Below are 25307 nucleotides of genomic sequence, written 5' to 3'. Positions count from 1 at the left end.
AACCCACTCCTTCGCCAGAGCAGCAAAATGTATCCATCACATCAGACTGGCCCTAGGTGCAAGTGCTTTACCATAAGTATGCACAACATAGAGGCAGAAACAGGCAAACGATGTGCTTCAGTAACAATCCAAGGTCACTGAGGAGCCAGCCCGATTGATCTTCTGCCGAAGCAAAATCAAGTTCCAAGAGCTGACGGCAAAAAAGGTCCTGGCAACACAGGACTGGACTGGCCGAAATAGGGCTAGAAAGACACGCAGTTCGGCGGGGGTGGGGGGCTGCAGGGGAGGGTAATACATTTGGGGGGGCGGGTGTGATCCAACTTTTAGATTATTTTTATTGCTTTATTTATTATTTTTTTTTACTGTAATGATTTTAAATAATTCAACAGTCAACAATAAAAACTCAAACAGTGAAGGAAGGAGAATAAGATCAAACCTAAAAAAATAAAGAAAGATGGAAACTGACTGAGGTAAAGAGGAGGAGTGGTAGAAAGAGAGAACAAAGAAAATTAACAGTAAGGGAGAGACATGTAGAGGGAGGGGGAGCAAGGGACCGAGAAAGAGTGAGGCAGTTATTCTGTCACAATAAGAGAGTGATAACAAACTTATTTTTGATTCTCAAACTTACCTTATAAATAATGAAAACTAGACACTGAAAATACTTCCAGTGACTGTGTGTTTCTGTAAACTTTAAATATGTTTTACATATTGAAGAATGAGTGGATGTATACGTGTCTGGATGAAAGATTTAGTAGGTACATGACTGAATGTACGAGTGAGTGATTAAATGTGTCTTACTGAATGCATGGGTTAGAATATTAAAAAAAGAGGTGCATATTTACAAGCCCCTTGCGCAGACAAGAATATGAAATGGTGTGAGAGATGGGTAAATGATTTTATATTCTATCTCAAGTGATGCCATTTCATTTTCTTGTCTGTGTGCCAATTTTATCATTCTGCATGCATTAACTGCTTGCACCCATGTCAAACATTGCACAAGGGGCTTGTAAATATGCCCCTCTTTTTGTATATTCTATCTCAATTGATGTCATTAGTAAAATCCTTTACGCATCTCTCACACCATTTCATTTTCTTGTCTGTGTGCCATTTTTATTTATTTATTTACGAGTTTATATAACGCTGGAATCGACTCCAACTGGAGTATCTCTGCGCTTTTGGGCCGGTTTACATACACAGGGGAGTAAATAATGCTGGAGTTAGATCTCGTTTTTAAACAACAGGGTTTTAAGGTGATTTCTGAATTTAAGATGTTCAGTGCATAGTCTTAGAGTCAGAGGGAGTCTGTTCCACAATGTGGGTCCTACTACAGACAATGCTTTGCCTCCGTGCCTGGCTTTTTTGGCACGAGGTACTACCAGTAGGTGGCTTTTACTGGATCTAAGCGATCTGGAGGGGATGTAGGGAGTGAATTTCTGTTCCAGGTAGGTAGGGCCTTGTCCGTTTACGCTCTTGTGAATAATACAGCATATTTTGAATTTTGCCCTTTGTCGTATGGAAAGCCAATGTAGTTTGGTTAAGAGTGGTTTAGATGCTGTTCTTGAGGGGCATTAAGGACTAGGCGGGCCGCCGTGTTTTGGGCTACCTGGAGTCTAGCCAATACTCCCTCGTTAGCGGAGAGAAGCAAGCCATTACAGTAGTCGATTCGACTCAAAATAAGGGCCTGCACTAGAGTTTTCCTGAAGGAGTCCGGCAGCAAGGGAAAAATTTTGCGTAGCATGCTAATGATGTGAAAGCACAAGCCTGCAACGAAGTTACTATGTTGTTTGAGTGACAATTCCTGATCGAGGCGGATCCCTAGGTTTTTTACGACCTGTTTGGGTTCTGGGACCGTACCAAGATCAGATGGCCACCAATCCGGGGTCCATAGTAGTTTGGCCTCTCCGAATAGCATAACTTCAGTCTTGCTGATGTTGCACTGTGGATAGTTGGTAGACATCCACTGTGCAACCGCCTTCATGCCTGCGGAGAAGGAGCTCTTTAGTTCAGCGGTGAGAGCTTGCACCCATGTTAAACATTGCGCAAGTGGCTTGTAAATATGCCCATCTTTATCTTATATTCCATCTCAATTGATGCCATTAGTGAAATCTTTTGCGCATGTCTCACACCATTTGATATTGTTTTCTATCTGCTATTCCTAAGCCTCTCCATACATTCACTGCTTGCACCCATGTTAAAGGTTGCGCAAAGCGCTTGTAAAAAAAGAGCATATTTACAAGTCCAATGAAACCATTACTCTATCTCTATACCAGCATTGAATCCAAGCATGAAAAATACTTTAAAAAGAAGTCCACCCTATAAGCTAAAAGATACAAACAGAACTCTCTCTCTATTAAATGAACCATTACTCACCTTTAAAATCGCTTTTGAAAATATAGAATAGTGTCAAACACACAGCAGATTTTCTTAAGCAGAATCTCTGAAATGCAGCTCAGACACTAGAACCAGAAATGGCACAGTTTTCCATTCAGTCTTCCCACACTATTTCAAAACTAAACTAACATTTCAATTGGTTCTACATTTCCACACTTTCAAACTCACATAATATTCACCCATCCCCCTACTGCTCATTCAACCTGTTACCATGGTAACTCCCCCCTAAGGAAGAACACAGGTAAAAAGTTCATCATACTATGTTGTAAATGAATCCAGCAAGGGTGTTTGAGCTTTAAAAAAAACAGCTAATCATGTACAATGTTCCTTTCAATGACCTTTTCTGAACCCTTAGAATTGCTTCTTTTAAAAAACAAAACTATGCACCCTCATATGCTGTGTTGCATTTTCAGAAAGCACCAATCATTTCTTAAGTTTCAAGTGCAGTGAATGTCATCCTCTTTTTTTTCTAAACTGCAAGCTTTCCAACTACCATTTCATTTACATCCCTCATCTGAGTACAACCAGATCTGCCTTGAACATGACTTCAGTATGGATTGCAGGACACAGCTTCATTTTCTGGTCTGAAAGGTACGATACAAACGGAGGAATACACAACCTTGATTTACCAAATGTTGATATTTTATGGATTGGCCAGAGAGGATTGAGATGTCACCAATTGATACCATTGGTGAAATCCTTCATGCATCTCCCACACCCTGACCTCATAATTGTGCACCGTGGTGGAAATGACTTATGCACTTTGACTGGGGTTGGTCTGGAAATGCTATTGAAGGACATCTTTGGACAATTGATGTCACTTTTTCCTCAAACTATCTTTGCCTATTCCAATATATGCCAAAGGAAAAAATGGAATTGGTCCAAAAATGTTGTCCGCAGATTGAGAAAGCAAGGAAACATGTAAATAAATCTGTTTCTGCATACATGAGAGACTATGGAATGGGTTATATATACCACAACAACTTGCGTTACAACATGCAAGGCATCTATAGGAGAGATGGTGTACATTTCACTGATGAAGGGAACAGAGTCTTTCCTTGTAACATCAGACTCTACATTGGTACTTACTTGTAGGTCCCAAAAAAACCACAATGAACACAACGGCTCTTTTTAGAGTCAACTAACATGTAAACACTCAAATATGATTTCTACCTTTATTTTTCTTATTAATTTTTACTGAGGTCTGCGCACCAAGCACTCACCAGGCACTCCCCGTGCATGGACCTATGATATTTTTTGTTATTTTTTTTAAGATAAACATTATTTTTAACATTTGAAGTCCTTGAAGGACCCCCTGAGAAGGCATAAGGGGTCAGGGACACTCTACCCTACCCCCTTTCAACGTTTTCAACTTATATTTTTCACTCTCTTCTGAAACCACAAAATGGCGGCGATAGCGTTCGCTCACCGTGCTTTTACCGAGCACTCACTGTGCATGCACCGGACACTCATGGTGCGCGGATCTACAAGAATTTAAAAAAAAACAAAAAAAAAAAAACTCAATCTTCAGAATTTTCAAAATTTAAAAGAACATCTAACATTACCTGATCCGGAAAATTGTATCACTTTGCTACTACCTCATAAATTACATTTAAATAAGCATAATTTTCAAAACAATTTTTCTTTACTAAAATAAAATTTAAAAGAACTTGTAGCATTTCTTCGTCAGGAATTTCATCCGTCAAAGTGTCTGAAAAAGATTTGTCAAACTCAACAATGTCTACACATTCCATTAATTCCATATCTAGTGTTTCGTCGAAAAAATGTACCATGGTATCTCCTTCATGTTCTTCGTGATTTGTTTAATCTATAGGAACATTATAGACCACAGAATAAGTTGCCTCAGTAAACGTTGCTGTTATTTCAAAGAAGATGTTGTAGGCTCCTCATTTTCATTCATCATTTTATGTTAGTGTACTATTAAAAGAAAGAGAAACAGCGCTTACTGCATGGTTTCCTGCTCTGGTGAGACACACTGGCTGTTCTTTAAACTTACTTATGTTGCAATCTTGTGCATCAGAGACAGACAGTGAGAGAAAGGATGCAGGACATGAAGAAGAGATGTCAAATACACATTTAACCGCATCCGCGCTCAGAGAATTCTCCTCCTGTGCTCAGATTTTCAAAATCCCATGCTTCATGACGAGCTGGGCTCGGCATCAGCGTGCGAGGAGGCTACGCCATGACGAGCCCAAGGATTCATCATAGAAATCATCCATGCCATCTCCTTCATCATAAAGCTCTCCTTCAGGATTACTCTCATCAACAGGAACATCCTCAATAACAGTCACAAAAATTTCTATAACGATGTCAAATGACTATTCATTTTCAACCATTATTGATGTTAGTGTACTATTAAAAGAAAGAGACAGGCAGTGAGATGGTGCAGGGTAAGAGTGAGATAGGGCAGAGAAAAACTATTAAATTCTATAAGAAGAGTTACTACTGTGTAAATCTCACACCAGAAATTAAACACCAAAATTTCCTCACAAAAGTACCTCAGACACTATAGTCACAAAATGGCCGTGTTTCCCTGGACAGTGTATAGTATCAAGCAAGAATTAGAAATATAAAACACTGCATCTGATGTTGCCCTATTCAATCCATAAGTATAACAGAAAAACATTAAATAACTAACAGAAAACACTTTTCCTATAAACTTAAAGTGAACAACAGAACTCACCTTCTAGAAAACTGTTGAACAGTAAATTCTGTGTCAATCTCACACCTCAGAAGTATACCTCAAACACTAAAATCTCAAAATGGCTGTGTTTCCCTCTCATTTCTCATACATATTCAGATACTTAGCCAATCAAATTTTATCACACACAAAATCAAAACCAAAGTAACATTTTAATTGGTTCAAATTTTCAACACTTTCAAACTCACATAATCTTCAACCTACCCCAATGCTCTCTACCAATTACCATACTTACTCTCCACAAAACACCTACCTAAACCCAAAGATGAAAGAGTAATCACTCAATGTTGCACTCAACCAACATCTAAACACTGAAACTTATTATTTTAATGTATTTCTTTTTTGTCTTTTTGAGCCGAAGTCCGCGCATGGTGCGTGGACCCCGCGGTTTAAACATTTTTTTTCCATTTTTTTCAACCTTCAGGGTCCTTTACAGACCCCATGACAAAACCTAGGGGGCTCAGGAATATCTACCCTCCCTCCTTTTCAACTATTACAATTCTGTTTACAACTACTATCATCTGCCACAAAAACAAGATGGCGGACAACACTTCCTCATTTTGACTGACTGGAATGTTGACAGACGTCCAACAGCGAATCAGAATTCCGCGCATGCACGCTAAGGTCCGCGCACGTGCAAGGAACGTGCAAGGACCGTGCATAGACCGTGTTCGCACGGTGTCCCGCCTATAGATATATAATTTGAATAAATTCGATTTTCTCAACAATTACTAGAGGGATTTTCACCAAATATACAAAAGGCACTTCTGCATACCAGGATGTACCATTTTGCCAAGTTTGGAGTAATTCCATTCAGCCGTTCGGGCTGTAGCTGTGTCTAAAGGTCCTATTGAAAATTGCATTGGACTCAAATTGAAATTCAATTTTTCTCAAAAACTACTGGAGGGATTTACACCAAACTTACAAAAGGCACTTCTGCATACCAGTCCCTACCATTTTGCCAAATCTGGTGTGATTCCGTTCAGCCGTTCGAGCTGTAGCCGTGTGAGAATGTCCCTATGGAAATTAACATGGGGAAAACAGGTTTTGGGACCCCCCTTTTTTCTTGGCCCCCGCTTGACGAATCCCCCCGAAACTTTCTGGGAAGGAGCAGAGAGCAGCAAGGCAAATTTAAGGAAAATTACAGGCAGATCCCTCAATTGGTGCCAAAGTTATTCCCAATAGAATGTTCGGGATTTCCTATGGTAACTAGGTCCTAACTATATATACCTACTGGCGACCGCCAGTAGGTAATATGTATATATATATATATATATATATATATATATATATATATATATATATATCCAGCCAAACAAGTCGCTTAGAACCCTGCCGCTTTGAAAGGCGGGCCTCGGATGGGATCGCGAATCCCAATATATCAATCCAACATCTTCTCCATTCAAGAAAAGCAATCCCGGCCACTTTGAAGTGCAAAGGTGTTTATTTAATGGCTTTCTCGACGCGTTTCGCAGGTGAAACCTGCTTTCTCATGAGACAGAAACCAAACAAAAGTGCTCATTATATACAGTCACATGGTTTTCTCAATCATAATCATAATTTTTTGGTTTACATAGTCTGTTGGTGATCTTATTTGGGAATCTGTCCGACTTTTGGGAGCACCAGATCACATAAGAACTGTATGAAAAGACCAATAATTTGGGAATACTTGATGATTTATGCCCACTGGGGCTTTATCGAATTGCAGGGCGAAGCTTACCATGAGCTTTGAGTGCACTTTTGCAATACGCAATATTGAGTGACGCGCAACCATTACGGAAATAGGTGCCCACTTGGGCTTCATTTAGGTTTTGACTAACATTTAAACTTTTTGAATATAACCTATGGTTTAGCTATCATTAATGCAATTTAATTAATGATTGAATTTGTAAATATTTATGTTTATCACAGTAAATATTAGTGAGCACTGAATCGCCCCTGCATTATTTATTATTCACAAATTATCTCTCAAAACAAATTCAATTTTGGTTCTAGGTTAATTGCATTTTGCGTGTTATTTAACGTTTTTGCAATCTTTAAATTTGTGGCCTGGTAAGATCTAAAATGTTTCGTACTCAGCCCGTAGATATACCTATCAGTCTGTCTTCCATGATTATGATTGAGAAAACCATGTGACTGTATATAATGAGCACTTTTGTTTGGTTTCGGTCTCGTGAGAAAGCAGGTTTCACCTGCGAAACGCGTCGAGAAAGCCATTAAATAAACACCTTTGCACTTCAAAGTGGCCCGGATTGCTTTTCTTGAATGGAGAAGATGTTGGATTGATATATATATATATATATATATATATATATATATATATATATATATATATATATATATATATATATATATATATATATATATATATATATATATATATATATATATATATATATATATATATATATATATATATATATACGCAACCCAGCTCCGGTATGGAAGAAGCCGTCTGTCGGGCGGTCCGTGGTCAGGGCACCGGAAGCCCTGTAAACTAGCACACCAACACTTCCTCCCTCGAGAAAGATCACCACGGACACCTCACATGGATTGCAGAAAGTTTAATCATGATTAAACTTTCTGCAATCCATGTGAGGTGTCCGTGGTGATCTTTCTCGAGGGTGGAAGTGTTGGTGTGATATATATATATATATATATATATATATATATATATATATTACCTACTGGCGACCGCCAGTAGGTAATGTATATGTATATGTATATATATATTGATTGAAAAAAGCTTTATTCGAGTTATAGACTCATAAAAGCACAACCATACATTTTAAAATACATACATTTTAAAATACATTGTAATTAAAATTCATATTTCATACATAAAAATACATTTTGAGCAGTTGTGCAAGCTTTAACAAGCAGGATGATAAAAATTACTATAAAATTTCAATTCATATTGGGAGATAAAGCCCTCCGCCTAATGGACCATGCCCACCCCAAGTACTTTGCTGTTCCGAGCACAATGGGCATGTCAGTGGAGGTACAAATAATTCTCAACCCCTCAACACCACTAGATACCCCAAGGTTTCTACAAACTGGAGCCAACCATACTCTCCTTGGGTTTGCATAGGCCTCACACAAAAATAAGAAGTGGGCTATACTTTCGTTAGGAGCACCACACACCGGGCAGCATGAGGTATTCGAACTCCTCCACCTACCCGTCAATGACCTCAGGGGGAGGGAACCTGACCTTAGCTGGAAAAATAACTTCCTGTCTATCGGGACAGTAATACTGTCCCAATATTGTTCTAATACAGGTCTCGTTTTAATTTCCAGAAATCAACCCCCCATTGTTTCGGATTGTGTACTCCTCCAGAGCCTTTCTTCTACGTGATCCCAATAGATGGCCTTGATGGTATTTAATATATATATATACATATATATATATATATATATATATATATATATATATATATATATATATATATATTACCTACTGGCGGTCGCCAGTTGGTAGTTATAGTTAGGATTTTTTTCAATGCAAAATCTCAAAATTCTATTTGGAATAACTTTGGCGCCGGTTGACGAATCTGCCTGAAAACGTCCTCAAATTTGCCTCGTGGAACTCCGGTTCTTCCTTCAATGATGCGTACAAAAGAGCCAACTCCACACACAGGGAAGATCTGTTCAAAAGCAAAGATAAGAAAACATCAGTCAAGAGTGGGTTATAACCACTTTCTCCCAGGATGCCGCTTTTTTGAATAAAACCTTGAAGAAAAGCTGGCATATCTTACAGACAGATCACCTACTCAGGGACGACCTACCTACCAATCCCCTGATTACATATCGGAAGGCACGTTCTATCAAGAATGATTTGGTGCAGAGCCATTTGATTGAGTCCCCTAAGACTAACGCCTTTGGTGAAATCTGTGGTTTTTCCCCTTGTGGTAAGTGCAAAGCGTGCAAGTTCAGCAAAAGAGTACGATCTTACACAATCCCCAATACAGGGATACAACGTAGGATCAACAAATTTATAACCTGCTCAACACCATACTGCGTGTACTGCCTTACATGCCCTTGTGGGCTGCAGTACATCGGAAGCACTGTAAATCCACTGAAGATGCGTGTCTTAGAGCACATGCGCACTATTGCAAATTTCGATGAAGCGTACCCGGTGGCGCGCCATTTCGATTTGGCACATAAGCGCAATCGGGATCAATTGAGCTTCTTTGGCCTGGACCATGTACCACTGAACCCGAGAGGAGGGGACAGGCTTGTCCGACTCCGTAGACTTGAGTCCAGGTACATAATAGATCTGCAAACCAAGATGCCATTGGGTATGAATATACATGAAGAATTGTCATCGCATCTGGGGGAGTAGATGTCATCTGTCCACCTTAGTATGAATTTTGATATGTACCTATTTCATCTATCTATTTGTAGCTACATGGGTTTCGGACACAGAACTCTCTTAATTGTACATAGGTGATGATCTGGATTGTTGTTTTGTTGATATGCTCTGTATTCATCCATTTGCTTTTGTTACATTGTTTATTTTGGTTTTGCCGTATTTTCATTATTTATGAATCTAGGCAATTTACCATCTTGATGTGATTTATCTCAACGTAGAGGAGTTTGAATTGGATAGTAATTCTTCTTGCTGCATATGCCATTGATTATGATGCTAGGTATTGTGATTGTTGCTTTTGTTTTTGTTTTGATCTATTTATTCATTGTTTAGTATGCACAGAGTTACCGTATTTGGGTACTAGATGCATAGGAGTTAGGGTCCTCCTTAGCTCAAAGTTTGAACTATTAGCTTTTTTAGCCCATTCAGGGCTGGATGGCTTCATGAGTACTATTTTTCTGTAATTATATTTTTTCCGTGATTTTTTGGGGGGTTAAGGATACAGTACATGTAATTGTACCTTTTTGCACTTCGACCATATATAATGTTTTGGAGATGCATAGAACATTTATGTTTCATTATATATATGATGCTTTGTTCGATGGAATAGCCCATCCAGGGCTTAATCATTGTGTTCCAACTGAGTCATTGACTGTGATTTTATACACTCCAATATGGCGCTTTTGTTCCTTTCCCCTCCCCTGAGGCATGTCCTATGTTTATTTTTATGACCCTGTTTCATTTAAATGTCAACGCCTCTGCCGGTTCGGTAAACTTAGAGAAAGGTTCCGACCGAAACGCGTCAGTTTGCTGTGTAAATACATTCTGAAAACGTTCCTCCGTGAGTGCCTCCTTTCTTCCTGCGGGAGATTTCGCTTTTGGGGAGGTGGAGCAGTATTTGATTTGCGAGTGCACCCTCGCAATGGAGGCACCCGCCTGGGAGTGCGGCGCTTTGGTGCTTTTTGAACTGCAATATATATATAGACACTTTAAAGCAATCCACCAAAACAATCTAGCGGATTTAAAGTATTTTGTCATCGGAGCTGTGAAGGACAATCCGCGAGGTGGTGACCAATTTAGATCTATGAGGTTAGCCAGATATAAAATCAGGAATTTATTCCGTGATATATTTCTATTTTTATATTGTATTCTGTATATATGAAATGCTTATTTATTTGTCATTTTCTTATAAGAAGAATGATAGGTATATATTTTCAAAAAAATATATTTTTGTATGGCATATTTTATCAATGTATATATTTATTTATTTATACTCATTGAAAAAATATATACTGAAACTGGCAACCTATTTAAACAAAATGTGCATTTGAAATAATGTCACCATAACTGTGCATTACGCCATCTTCATTCTTACATGAAACTGCATTTATGCTGTAATGTCGTGCAAACTTAAAATGCTAAGTAATCAAATGAGTTTTTTTTTAAAACAGCTACAAGTCCCAGCATGCATACTTGTTTAGTATTTCCTCTATTTCTATATATCACATAGAGGAGGTGAAAGCATCACACAAAAAACTGTATAAAAACTAAAAGTGGACTACATGTTTGTTAATTGAGAAAGAATACAAAGGTATTCGAAACGCGTCTGACAAACTTGAATTAAAGACCTGCATTTTCCACAATATTTGGAGTCTGTATTTCGCCCTTTGGTTGTGTTCCGGCTGGGCACTGCAGAGAGGTTCGGATATATATATATATATATATATATATATATATATATATATATATATATATATATATATTACCTACTGGCGGTCGCCAGTAGGTAGTTATAGTTAGGATTTTTTTCAATGCGAAATCTCAAAATTCTATTTGGAATAACTTTAGCGCCGGTTGACGAATCTGCCTGAAAACTTCCTCAAATTTGCCTCGCGGAGCTCCGGTCCTTCCTTGAAAGTTTCGTGGGGATTCATCAAGCGGGGGTTGAGATAAAAGGGGGGTCCCAAAACGTGTTTTCCCCATGTTAATTTCCATAGGGTGGTCAAACTCATTTTTAGCCCGAACGGCTAAATGGATTTGCACCAAACTTGGCAAAATTGTAGGGACTGGTAGCCCGATGTGCCTTTGCTATGTCTCAAGATATGTGCTCCAGTGGTTTTTGAGTAATTTAGGTTCAAAAAAATATATATATCTATGGCAGCGCCCCGGTACGCGCACCGGGGAGCGCTCTGGGCGCGCCACGCAACGTGGGCACAGAAAGCTGATTGGCTCTCAGGTGTCTGTAAACATTCGAAACAGTCCGGAGCGTCCGCCATCTTGTGTCTCGGTAGGATCGAGACACAAGAGGTGGCCAAAACAAAGGGGGAAATGACCATAAGGGGGCAGGGTAGACCCACCCTGACCCCCTAGGTTTGATGTGGGGGCTATAAAAGGGCCCCGCGGGTCAAATTTTTTTTTTCCGATTTTCGCGGAAGGAGCGCCTGGTACGCGCACAAAAGAGGAAAAAGAATGCCAGAGTTTAAAAATGTTAGCAATATTTTATAAATGGGAGGTAGTTCTGAAAAGAACTTTGTTTTTAATTCTTTTTGTTGTTTTATATTTTTTTTATTATTTTTCTGAACATTTTTTTTTGTATTTTTGAACAATTTTATATATTTTTGTGTTTTTTAAGGGAACAAACAAAAAACAGGGAATTGGAAATGGCTCAACAGGACAAAAAAACGAAACGAATTACTGCTTCCTTTTCTTGCTGCATTGGTGGTTGTTCACAGCATTATTTATTAAGGTGACACTAAGTTCACCATAACATAATGTTTTGCCACAGAAAATGCAAACAATTTTGATGGTGCCAAATTTTTGTTGAATATTTGGCACCATTTGGCGTCCTTCAGGACCAGAAAGTGAGTGTTCAGTAGAGGAGGTGCTGGCCACAGTGGGTGGGTTGTTTCGAAGTTCCTGTACTTCAGCCTGGGCTAAGTTATTGGGATGCCACCTCTCCATGTGGCGGATCATGGTAAAATTACCAAAAGAATATTTCATTTTGGGATTGCCCCTGGAGAGGACTTTGCCACAAATAAGACCGGTGACTTTGGGGGCATTCACCTTTTTCTGGTCTTCAGGAAAAGAAAATAATTGCCAAATAAAGTGCACTTTAACGTGCCTTTGCCTTGGTACTTCAGGCAGGAAGTGCCTTGGTTGTTCCTACTCCTCCTCTTCTTCCTCCTCTTCTTCTTGTCCTCCAAGAAACTGTGGTGGTGGACCTTCTTTTCTTGGTGGTGGTGGTGGGGGTGCACCAGCTGCAGCTACAAGTGATACCATTGTTTGCTCAAAAATAGCTCTTGCTCTCTCAATGAAGAAAGTTAGAATGAAGAAAAAAGGAGGGGGCTTTCATTATTTGGAGAAAAAAAGGATGAGAACCAATGAAAAGTGTTATTTTCATGTCACATGACCCGATCCGCTTACGTTACGCGCTCCGGCGCACTTACGTTACGCGCACCGGGCCGCGGAGCGCTTCCGGGTGCATTTACGCAGCGCGTCATAAGACACATCGCGCGGCTACAAGATACGTCACGCTTACGCGACGCGTAACCATGTTGTTTTCGATCGCGACATTGGCGTGAACGGGACGCTCTCGGTTCGCGCACCGGGGCGCTTCAAAATACTACGCATTCCGGGGCGCTCACCGGGGCACGCACCGGGAGCGCTCCAGGGCAAAAAAAAAAATATACAAAAAAAAAATCGAAAAAATTGTAGGGACTGGTAGCCCGATGTGCCTTTGCTATGTCTCAAGATATATGCTCCTGTGGTTTTTAAGACAATTAACTTTGAAAAAATATATATTGGGCTACATTGGGCTATATATATGTTAGACAAAAAAATACAAATGTAGCCCAAATATCAGCCAGATGTAGCGCAACTATAGCCCAATGACAGAATGTACCAGAGTGTTCTAAAGAACAACTAGAGCGCTAACAGTCTTACTTATAAAGTGAGACTTATAGTTAGGAATTAGCATTAAAAAACCTTTGAAACTCACTGAAAAAACCATAGGTTTCACACTAGTTATAGTTAGGAATTAGCATTTAAAAAACCTAAGAAATTCACTGAAAAAACCATAGGTTTCACACCAGTTATAGTTAGGAATTAGCATTTAAAAAACCTATTAAATTCACTGAAAAAAACATAGGTTTCACACCAGTTATAGTTAACTGGAAATGTTATCTCCATTTTTTTGAAAATGTTAGTTTCCATTTTTCAATATGTGTTTCAAGGGTTACATTACACTGAAATGAGGTCTGTCACTCTGTCACAAGGATGGTGTCATCAGTGATGTCATGAGTGATGTCACTGACCATGTCATGAGTGATGTAATATGTGACGTCATCAGCAGTGCATTGCACGCGCAAGTTATAGTGAGTCCAACTAACTATAACGTGGAATTTCAATGGTTTTATGACAGTAAAATTTCCAGTTAACTATAACTGGTGTGAAACCTATGGTTTTTTCAGTGAATTTAATAGGTTTTTTAAATGCTAATTCCTAACTATAACTGGTGTGAAACCTATGTTTTTTTCAGTGAATATTAGTCATAATATGTACATTTCTTATGCAGACCTAAAGAATATCTACATATTTAAAAACATAATTATGCATATTTGTACAAAGGAATACACATATCTATATACATACATATATTCAAAATAAATGCTTCTATGCACAGGGATATGTTGTGCATTTGTGTTTGAGTATGGTGATTCGTAGGGAAGAGCCAACTCTTGACTAGTCTTCTGAAGATGACATAGTTATCCGTAGATCTTATGTTTGGGGGTAGGGAGTTTCATAATGTGGCTGCTTGAACAGAGGAGGATGGGCCCCCTATGTTTTTTTCTTGTATGGTGGGATTTTGAGGCAAGATGCAAATCTGGAGTGGAGGTTCTATTATTCAGTGTATTTGGTGATGTTTTTCCTGGTGAAAAGGGGTCATGTTCCATATATTGCTTTATGGATGGCACAAAGCAGTTTGCATGTGGATCTTCTTGCAACTGGCAACCAATGAAGGGGTCCTCAAGTCAGGGGAGATGTGGGCTTGTGGCTTTAGATGTAGAAGTCATCTGGCAGCAGAATTCTTAATCCATTGTAGTCTTTTCATAGTTGATAAAAAAGATCCATGATAGAGGCCATTGGGGCAATCAAGTTTAGACAGCACAAGAGAGATAGTAGCCTGGACCTTATGTCAAAATCCCAGATGCTGGTGTGGGGGGCGTCAGGGGAATGTGTTGAAGAGTGTTCATAGTAATGAAGCTTGATCTTGCTAATTTGTCCACCTGGGCATTCATTGATACCTTGAAGGCCATAGTAATTCCAAGGTGTCTTAGATACTTTATGCAGTGTTCCCAGTTCGTCAGGCCAGGCGACAAGTGGGTCATAATTTTTCCAGTTGCCACATGTGAGTATTTCCGCTATGGAAGCATTCATGTTGTGAAGTCTCCATGCCATTCACTGATCAACGGTTCTGAGGCAACTGAAAAAATTGTCAGTTTCCAATGTCGCTGGGGTTTTCCAGTTTAAGGAGTATTTGTGTGCCATCTGCATAGAGCTGAAATTCATTGATCATTGCTGGTATTGACTTCATGTAGATGTTGAACAGTATAGGTGAGATGAGAGAGCCTTGAGGAACTCCTGCTTTTGAGAAATAAGGTTAGGGTGAGAAAGGAGGAGAATGGATGACATTTGTTCTGTTTTGAAGCTAGGCTGTGATCCATTCAAGGGCAGTCCCCTCTATGCTGGCTTTGCAGAGTCTTTGTATTAGACCATTATGGCCAACTGTGTCAAAGGCAGCTGAAATGACCAAGAATTGTAGTGCAGCAACCCTGTCCTGATCAACTGTGTATTTAAGGTCATACCAGATGGCGATGAGGGCAGATTCTGTGTCTTGTCCTGGACAAAATTCTGTTTCTAGGTCGGAAAGTATGAAGTTATCTTTAATGAACTGTGACATCTGGGTAAATGCTGCTCTTTCTATCAGTTTTCCCCAGGAAAGGACCATTTGTAATCGGTTTGTAATTGTCGGGGTGAAGCGTGTCCAGGTTCGTTTTCTTTCATAATGGGCACATGTATTCCTTTTAAAGATCTTCTTGAAAGATTCCCGTTGTTAAGGAATTATCAATCATTCGTCTAAATGGTGTGTCAGCAGAGGTAGTTAAAAGAATGTTCTTAAAAAGTTGGGGTGTACAAAGGTCAAAAGGGCTGCCAGCAAGCCTGCTTGCTTTAACCAGATCCATAAATTCACTTTGTGATATTTGTTTGAAGAAATGCGAAGGCTAGGTTAGCCTACTCTTGGATGGGATTTTTGGAAATTGGTTGGTGCTGGTGGTTTTCCTTTGTTATAAATAGGAATACAATATGTCGGCTTTGGTTGTGTAATGATTTGCCAGTTTGTCCATGATTTCTTGAGAAATTAGATGAATTCCTTGTATGCATTTATGTTTAAGAAATTCAGTGATAATTTTATAAAATTCTTATGTTACACATTTAGCAACTGGCACAAAGACACATGGTGTACACACATATATACCACAATGTGTGTGCGTACATCCTGCAAACACACATTTAACCATATGGGTTGACTGCCATTGTGCACTGACACACGACCCAAATGGGGAAATGCATAGGGTGATGGGAGGACCTCTTCACTCTTTACACTGCACAGAGCTTCGTTTTCCTCCTCTTTCAATTGCAGCAAATCCAGGTCTGTCTCATGGTACCCAGTAGAAGTGTATATCAACCTCTGGTAAATGCAGCAGCAGAGTGGTGTTTCTGCACCCACCCTGGTGTCCCACTGGAAACGGGAGCAACACCACCCCGCACTCCACCCCTGACTGCCTTCAATAGGAAGCAATGCTTTTCTTGGGAAGAGCTCAGAATTCTCTCAGTCAGGCTGGGCATAGAGTCCAGTCTTACAATTGCTGGTCTTCACGTATTTTCCATGATGATGAGATCTGTCAAAGCAACTCTGATTAGCTGAGTGCTAGTGTGCCAGAGCTCTGTCCCTTTTAACGGTAAATGAATGCCGAGCTACCTGCTGGACAAACTGGGCATCATGTTACCAATGGCTAGCCATAGGGCTCGAGATTTTAATGAAATGAATACCCAGCACATGATATACAGATAGTCCACCCTCTGAATAAGATTTTTAATAATTAGTTTCTATTTTTAAAATTAAATAAAGGAGTGCTATATGGGTCTTGGGTGCCAGTTATCGGAGGCCCGCTATCCAGCACTGTTATACAGAAGGACAAAGCGCAACCATCGATGACATTTGATTAAAAAGTCTCTGAATCTATATAATAAAACTGCTTACTGCTGTGATTCTTATAATCACATTATTTAAGAGTAGATGCTAGTTGTATATGTCATATGTAACATTTTGAGCATGGAACCTGTACACTCTCAGTAACAAATGTTTTGTTCCCCATTCAACCAAGGAATACTGAAATTCATGATTAGGGTTGTTACCATGTAATTCCTCCAACCTACTGATCTCCTCTGACGTTGCTTTACATAGCTTAAGAACCTTCCGGGGTTGGCGGGAACCAGTTATAAAACATGAAAAAAGTATTTCAAATCCATCTCATAAGGATGTTGTTCTGTACAGTGAGCTGCCACAGAGTATTTTGGATCTAAATTTATGCTTGCCCTAATATGCTTCAGTGTTCTTTTAATGGCATTTTAGTACTCTCTACCTAGATGGTCAACGCACCTACCATTATACACGCTACACACCATCTAGACATTCCTCAATGCAATGATGTGATATTTCTTGTGTGTGTTGTATGAAAAGTCACCATTCATCCAACTTGTATTTACAAAAACAAAACTTTGTTTTCACTATACTTCCATGATGCTTTTCCACAGAGTTAAATCGATTCCCTTCATAGAAGGTGAGTTGAAGGTAAAGATTGACAACAGTTCTATATAATTTATTTCCAACCTTCTGGAGATGTTAAGGGGCATATTTACAATCCCCTATCTCCACAGGAACATCACTTTTTGCCACATTTCAGTGGTGATAGAGCCTTCACCATATTTACAAGGCAGTGTTAAGCCACTTAATGTGGCTTAACATCACCTTATAAATAAGGCACCCTTTCATGCTAGACTTAGCGTGAAAGGTGTGGGCAATGGGTGATGCGGTGGGCATTTCGCTGCAACAACCATTGATTTTGACCCTGCCCTCTATTTACAAGGGTGGTGTAATTAGGAGGCAGCGCCTAAATTACGTCCAGGGAAAACCTGGTCTTAAGATGGAGAAACGAGGAGAAGTGCTTTATTTCTCCTCGTTTTTGCCGTTTCTATATGTCCTGCATTGTACAGCACACATAGAAACAGCAAATTGCCCAATCTTACTACTGTGGCGTAGAAAGTATCTGCAAAATATTTTCAAATCAAAGGACCTCAGGACCAGCCAACAACCAGCACCGTTCTGTATAACATGTGTATTTGTAACATAACATAAGAATTTGTAAAGCGAATGTTAACCACTGCGTGTATCTTGGCGCTGAATAACAGATGTATGAAAGGGTATCTGCCACAATCTATAGCCTGCTTTGCTAAATTTCTCCTCAGAGTCGATCAGTTATTAAAACAGAATAACACAGATCTTGCGGGAAACTAACCACCTCTGGAATAAGGTCAAAGCCTTTATTAAGAACGCTGACCGTTGTCAAAGCCTCTTCATCAAAATTGAGTGAATTGGACCACTGGATGAATTGCACTCACATTTCCACAAACTGGTTTACCACTGCTGATTGGCTAGACTACATAAGAAGACCGCCTAAACGTCTATGCTGATAAATACTCTCTCCCGGCCACATGTTTGCATAGTTTTAGTTGTGACTAATGCAACATGCAGCACCACGATTCCTTCTAAAAGTGCCAAAATTCGAATCGGCAAAAGGAGCCATGAGTACACTCCATTGGCTACCAGTCAGGCAGTGTACCATCTTCAAGGCGTTATGCATGGCCAACAGGACCCTCTATGGGCAAGGACCTGCCTATTTCAAGAAACATTTTAGGTGGTACAATCCCAACAGGACCCTCCACTCAAGCTTTGCCAAGAAGCTGGCAGTCCCTCCTTTTAGAAGGACCACCAGGGGTGGGAGAAGCTTCTTCACATCCACAGCTGTACTCTGGAACACCCTGCCCTCTGAATCTATAACCGCCCCTTCCCTACAGATCTTTAGGAAATCTTTGAAATCCTGGCTCTTCGTACACAACTAGTATTACACTCCTTGTCCCTCTGAACAGCGCCAAGATGCCTCCAGGCACACGTTCACGCTTAATACATATTTTCATTAATTAATTCATTCATTCATTCATTCTCTAATGATTTTCCGAATGGAATGTTTACGCTGTACTAGTCTGGACTGGCTTTGTTGAAGTCAATCATGCGAATTTGCACAAATCGCCAAGTCACTGCCGATTAACCCGACGATAAGAGAGGCTAATTTAATCTTCTGTACTGATAAGCACTTATTCCCTTTTACATTTTTAATAGTTTCAGCTGCTGCAATTCAAGGGAGAGTTATTTTCAGATCTAATGTTTATGCTGCACTAGTCTGGATTGGCTCTGATCAAGTTTATTTTTAATTAGGGAGGGTAACAGATGAAAGCAATCTGCAATCACAGTTGAACGTATTTTTACTGCGTAATAATGTTTCCGTTGTTGTCATGCACTTTACAATTCTAATTCTTATTTGCTTTAGAGCTCCAACCAAAGTCTGGGTGAATTGGAGACAAAGTGTTACCCTTTTCATCTATTTTAGAATTGAAAACCTTTTAATTAACTATGCAAATAAAGATTTGATTGGTGTACTGTTAACACTGGTGACCCAGCACCGTGCACTACGTACTTACTGCACCTACAGTACTAGGAGTATCTTCAGGGAGGCATCTGTGCTATTCTTCCTATCAGTGCTTCAATATGGAAAATTATTCACAGCAAATCACGTTTATCAGTACATATTATAATAGATAAATCTGTTTAAGGCGCGCCAATCGAAAAAATACACTAAAGTATACTATGTATGAACTGCCCAAGCCCTTGATAAGGCCAGATTACTCTAGTCAGGATAAAATGTGTGCCAGCTTTCAATTATTTCTCGAATTTGGGAAATTAAAAAAACAAACACAGATCCAAATTCTACCTCGATATTTATTAAATTAAAGAGATCAAGATACGTGATTCTGATGAGTTGTGTGGAGCTATACTGTTAAATATGAATGTATGGGCCAATCTGGGGCAGGGTCTTAGTAAATAAACTTGTCAGATGCAGGATTCTGCACCAACACTTGTAACGATCTGTGGCATCGGTCTTCAGCAAAGGACTTTTTTCTAACAGCTTTATTTAAAAATGAACAGGTAACAGGGCACCAACCAAAATTTTAGACAAAATAAATCTCTTCACATCGACGCAATGGCAGTCCAGTGTATCTAGTAAGTCCATTGTTGTATTGTTCATGCAGCCATGTACATAGAGAAAGTGTAACAGTCTTTTGGGCCCATGGAGAACTGTAGTGGAAACCTGAGAGAAGGGTAGGAGAAAAAGAGGAGTAGAAATCCTGTCAAACCCTGGAAAAAACCTGGCGCCACGAGCGAACTACAGAGAACATGACAGCCCTCAAGAACGCCACCCGCGAACACCACCAGCTTATGCGCACCACCAAAAGGACATTATTCAAAGAGCGACTAGACAACAACACGTGCAACAACAAGGAACTCTTCAACATCGTCAAAGAGCTCTCCAACCCCAACGCCAGCAACAACGACGTCACACCGTCACAAGAACTCTGCAACTCCCTCGCCGCGTTCTTCCACCGCAAGATCGCAGATATACACGACAGCTTTGGACCCCAGACTCCGCCTGCAGCCATCAAACCAGCGACCCCCACCTCCACCCTCAGCGCCTGGACCCCCATCAGCACTGAAGACACCACCAACGTCATGAACTCCATCCACTCCGGCTCCCCCTCTGACCCTTGCCCCCATCATATCTTCAACAAAGCCGACACCATCATCGCACCCCTTCTCCGGAACGTCATAAACAGCTCGTTCACATCAGCTGCCTTCCCCGAGAGCTGGAAACATGCAGAAATCAACGCCCTTCTGAAGAAACCCACGGCGGACCCCAAAGACCTCAAGAACTTCCTCCCCATCTCTCTTCTTCCCTTCCCTGCCAAAGTCATCGAGAAGACCGTAAACAAACAGCTGACTGCTTTTCTCGAGGCAAACAACCTGCTCGACCCGTCCCAGTCCGGATTTCAAGCCAACCACAGCACCAAGACTGCCCTCATCTCAGCCACCGACGACATCAGGACCATGATAGACAACGGAGAAACAACCGCCCTCATCCTCTTGGACCTCTCGGCAGCCTTCGATACCGTGCCACTACACCCTAATATCCCGCCTCTCCAACACCAGGATCCAAGGAAAGGCCCTGGACTGGATCACCTCATTCCTCTCCGACAGGACCCAGAGAGTCCGCCTCCCTCCTTTCCGTTCAGATGCCACTGAGATCATCTGTGGCGTACCCCAGGGCTCCTCGCTCAGCCCAACTTTCTTCAAAATCTACATGAGCCCCCTCGCCGCCATCGCAAGCAAACACAACATCAACATCATCTCGTACGCCGACAACACCCAGCTGATACTCTCTCTCACCAAATACCCAACAACCATCAAAATCAACCTCCAGGAAGGTATGAAAGACGTCGCAGAATGGACGAAACTCAGTCGCCTGAGGGTAAACTCAGACAAAACGGAGGTACTCATCCTCGGACAATCCCCCTCCGCCTGGGATGACTCCTGGTGGCCCACAGCACTGGGCTCCGCCCCAACACCCGCGGACCACGCACGCAACCTGGGATTCATCCTGGACACATCCTTCACGATGACCAAGCAAGTCAACGCCGTCTCATCCTCCTGTTTCAACACCCTGCGCATGCTCCGAAAAATCTTCAGGTGGATCCCCACCGAAACCAGAAAGATCGTCACCCAGGCCCTCGTCACCAGCCGACTGGACTACGGAAACGCCCTATACACAGGAACCACCACCAAACTTCAAAACCGACTACAACACATACAAAACACCTACGCACGACTCATCCTCGACATCCCTCGCCACAGCCACATATCCGCCCACCTGAGAAACCTGCACTGGCTCCCCGTCAACAAGAGGATCACGTTTAGGCTCCTCACCCACGCACACAAAGCACTCCACTACATAGGACCCGAATACCTCAACAACCGCCTCTCGTTCTACACTCCCACCCGCCAACTCCACTCCTCCAGCCTCGCCCTCGCCACCATCACACGGATTCGCAGAACCACCACCGGAGGAAGATCATTCTCCTACCTAGCAGCCATAACATGGAACTCCCTCCCCCCCACACACCTACGAACGACCCAGGACCATCTCACCTTCAGGAAACACCTCAAGACCTGGCACCGAGCAGTAGCAGCAGCTAGACCTTGCTCTCGAACAGTAGCAGCCCCCCCCCCCTTCAGCGCCTTGAGACCCTTCAAGGGTGAGTAGTGCCCTCTACAAATGCTTTTGATTGATTGATTGATTGATTGAAGAGAGGAGCAGTGAATTTACACAGTTATGAGGCAGGTCAGCAGGGGGCAGTGGATAAGCTCGGAGGTAGTCCCAAATGTCTTTAGATCGAGAATGCGGGGGCATGAGTTTCCAGTAATTAGTCAGCTGGCCTTGAACAAAATGTTGCGTCACCCAACCAGTCAGTTAGGCGGGGGAAATGCCTCCCATCCCAGCTCATGGCGATCCACCTTTTGCAAATAACAGAAGCAGAGCCATGAGCTTCTGGCGGCGAGTCGGACATGCCGCACATAGTCCAAAAGTGCAGTTGAAGGGGAACACCCAAGCCGGTTTTCAAGCATTTCTTTTGAAGCGTCAAAGATACAAGCCCAGAAACTGGCGATATCCAGGCAGACCAAGACAAATGCAGGAAATCTGCCTCAGGCCTCTGGTAGTGTTGGCGCACCTCGCATCATCTCTCAAACCTACTCTATGCAGTCACGTGGGAGCTCGTAGATGCAGTGGAGGAACTTAAAATGAATGAGCCTCAACTGGTAGTTGGGGGATGAGTCCTTGGCTAGCGCGCAGCAGTAGGCCATTGCTCATCCTCTAAGGGGATCCCCAATATCCCCTTCCAGCCGTTACGGGCAGCCGGTACACAGTTAGGCGCTGCATGCAGGCATACAGGCTAGTGATTAACTTACACCACAACAGGTTGGTTAAAAAATATTCCAGTACTTGAAACATGGGGGTGCAGAGGGGAATGTGTCATAACTTGACCGCAGCTTCGCACAGAGCTGGAATGACGTCATTTTATCGAGAAGGCTGCAGCCCTCCGAAGCAAGCTCGTCCGTCATGTCAGCGAAAACCCCACCGGGAAACAAATCTCTCATGGTGCGGATGCCAAGCATGTCAAGCCTTTGGCAGGCTCCCGAATCTTGAAGAAATGGGAGATCCAGGTGGTGCGGCAGGGGTACCGAAGAAGCATACATCTCCCTCAGGCAAGCCCTGCGACACAGTTCTCTCTGGGCCCAGAGTGTGCAGCCAACGGTGTCGACCACCGCTCGAGGTCTGGGCTGCCGCTTATGTAATATCATGCTCAACGGTATGGGGGCTACAAGGTCATGCTCAGGTACCAAATTTGCCATGAACAGGGTGGGACAAATCCAGTGGTAGCTGAACTGGGCCTGAGCGCAATTATAGTAGAGTTCCATGTCAGGTGCCCGCAAGCCTCCCTGCGCGAAGGCAGAGTGAGAACCTCCCATGAAATCCGGGGCTGCTTGCTCATCCAGGTGAGTGTGATTAGGTTGGAGTGCAGTCGTCGTTTAAAAGCCAAGGTGAGGGGGAGAGGAAGATTGGTAAATACATACAAAAACTTGGGGAGTACAACCATTTTGGTGATGGTCAATCATCCGGCAAGAGAGAGCAGAAGTGAAATCCAGAACCCAATCCGACTCTCATAGTTACACTACCATAGCTCATCAATCTTTTGACTCAGCCAGATCCTGAGGTACTTCACTGGCCCAAGGGTCCAGCTAAGGGCGCTTAACGTATAGGGTAACGTCATCCGCATAGAGGGATACAAGGATCACCCTGGATTCGAACACAGGACCAACATGGGCATGGTGCTACCGCAGCCAGGCGGCGAACGGCTCCATCGCAATAGCGAAGAGCAAAGGTGACAGTGGGCACCCCTGCTGGGTGCCCTGGAAGACAGGGAAGGGGGGAGATATAATGCCGTTAAGACATAGGCGCATTGTCGGAGGGGAGTATAAAAGGGTAATCAGTTTCATGTATTTAGTACTGAGACCTAGTCGGCGCAGAAGAGAAAATATATAGGCCCATTCTAGAGAAAAGGAGTTTTAATCACTTTAACCTGAGGAAGGGATAGCCATTGCTTGTATGCCACTGCTGCTTGCTTCTTTCTGTTATTTATAAACACATTGCCCACGTCATACTCGGTCATTCATGAGCCCTACCATCAACGAGTTGAAAACAGCAAAGCAAACATATTACAAATACTGCCAGTTGAGAAACTGAACATCAGCTTACTAACCTGTATCGGGAGGACTTTCACAGTTACATATGCTTTCATTAGCTGCACGTTCCAGATCCAGCCAAAGCGCTCACAGGATTTTATCCCTAGTAACTGCAGGAAGTTAAAGCCAACCATACGAAAGGTAGAAGTAGTCCCAGGTCCTCACAAGGACTGACACAGACACTCACACATACACACACACTTACATACACACTCACATATAGCCATTCACTGGATTGTTCATCCACTCAACCACACACAGATTCTCAAAGTAGCCCATTATGAAACAAATGCATTTACACAAAAAGTCAGTCATACGTAGTGGCTTTGTCAGTGCTTGTTTCTTCATTTCTTTAGCATCCATTCAAACACTTGTGATTGGTTGTGTTGTGTTTGTCCCGCCTCATTACTTGTATCTTTCCACTGTTCTCTTTTCAAGGGTACTTTTTAGGTCGAGCATCAGCGCATGTGCTGTCTGCAAGACCTGCTGTAATTATTCATACTGAGTGTAATCCCGCCTGCTGCTGCCATTGGTTCACTCGTGGGTCACTTTTATTTTCTGCCTCCTTATTAGTTGGCACTGCTGTTACATCATTTCCATTTTCGACTCAGGAGCAACGGTCAACAACAGTTACCTTTCGCTCTAGCTGCTAATTTGTTCCATTGGGGACTACTTCTGACTTACAAACATACATTGCTCGAAGATGCAAGCTGTGTGTCACTTTCTCGGTCTTGAATTGCAATGAATGCTTTCACTTTTAAAAAGGCGGCGCAATAAACGCTTTCACTTCTAAAAAGGTGCTGCAATGCGCGCTTTCACTTTTAAAAAGGCAGCGTGACGAACACTTTCACTTTTAAAAAGGCAACGCAATGAACGCTTTCTCTTTTAAAAAGGCAGCGCGATGAACACTTTCACTTTTAAAAAGGCGACACACACCTTGTTTTTCTGCACTCTGCACTGCTGTGACCTAGTGTGCTGTGAACGCCACTGTTTTAAAAAAATCTTTTTATTGGCATTTCTTAACGTACATGTCATCTTACAAACTGCTACTTGTCATTAGTAACAATAACAATGATACCAGGTCAAATACATTCCAATATTGTACAATATCCACTTTTTATGCTAGAGCCATCTCATGCAACCGTTTTTAATTATAGACCTGCCACCTCAGTATTGGTTTAACTAGGCCCATGGGACAATATGGGAACTCGGAGGCGCACAATTATGGGCAAGTC

This window comes from Lissotriton vulgaris, unplaced genomic scaffold (assembly GCF_964263255.1).
Source record: "Lissotriton vulgaris unplaced genomic scaffold, aLisVul1.2 SCAFFOLD_1680, whole genome shotgun sequence".
In the NCBI taxonomy this organism is placed as follows: domain Eukaryota; kingdom Metazoa; phylum Chordata; class Amphibia; order Caudata; family Salamandridae; genus Lissotriton; species Lissotriton vulgaris.
The sequence above is the reverse complement of the archived record's forward strand: the minus strand, read 5'-3'. Positions refer to the sequence as shown.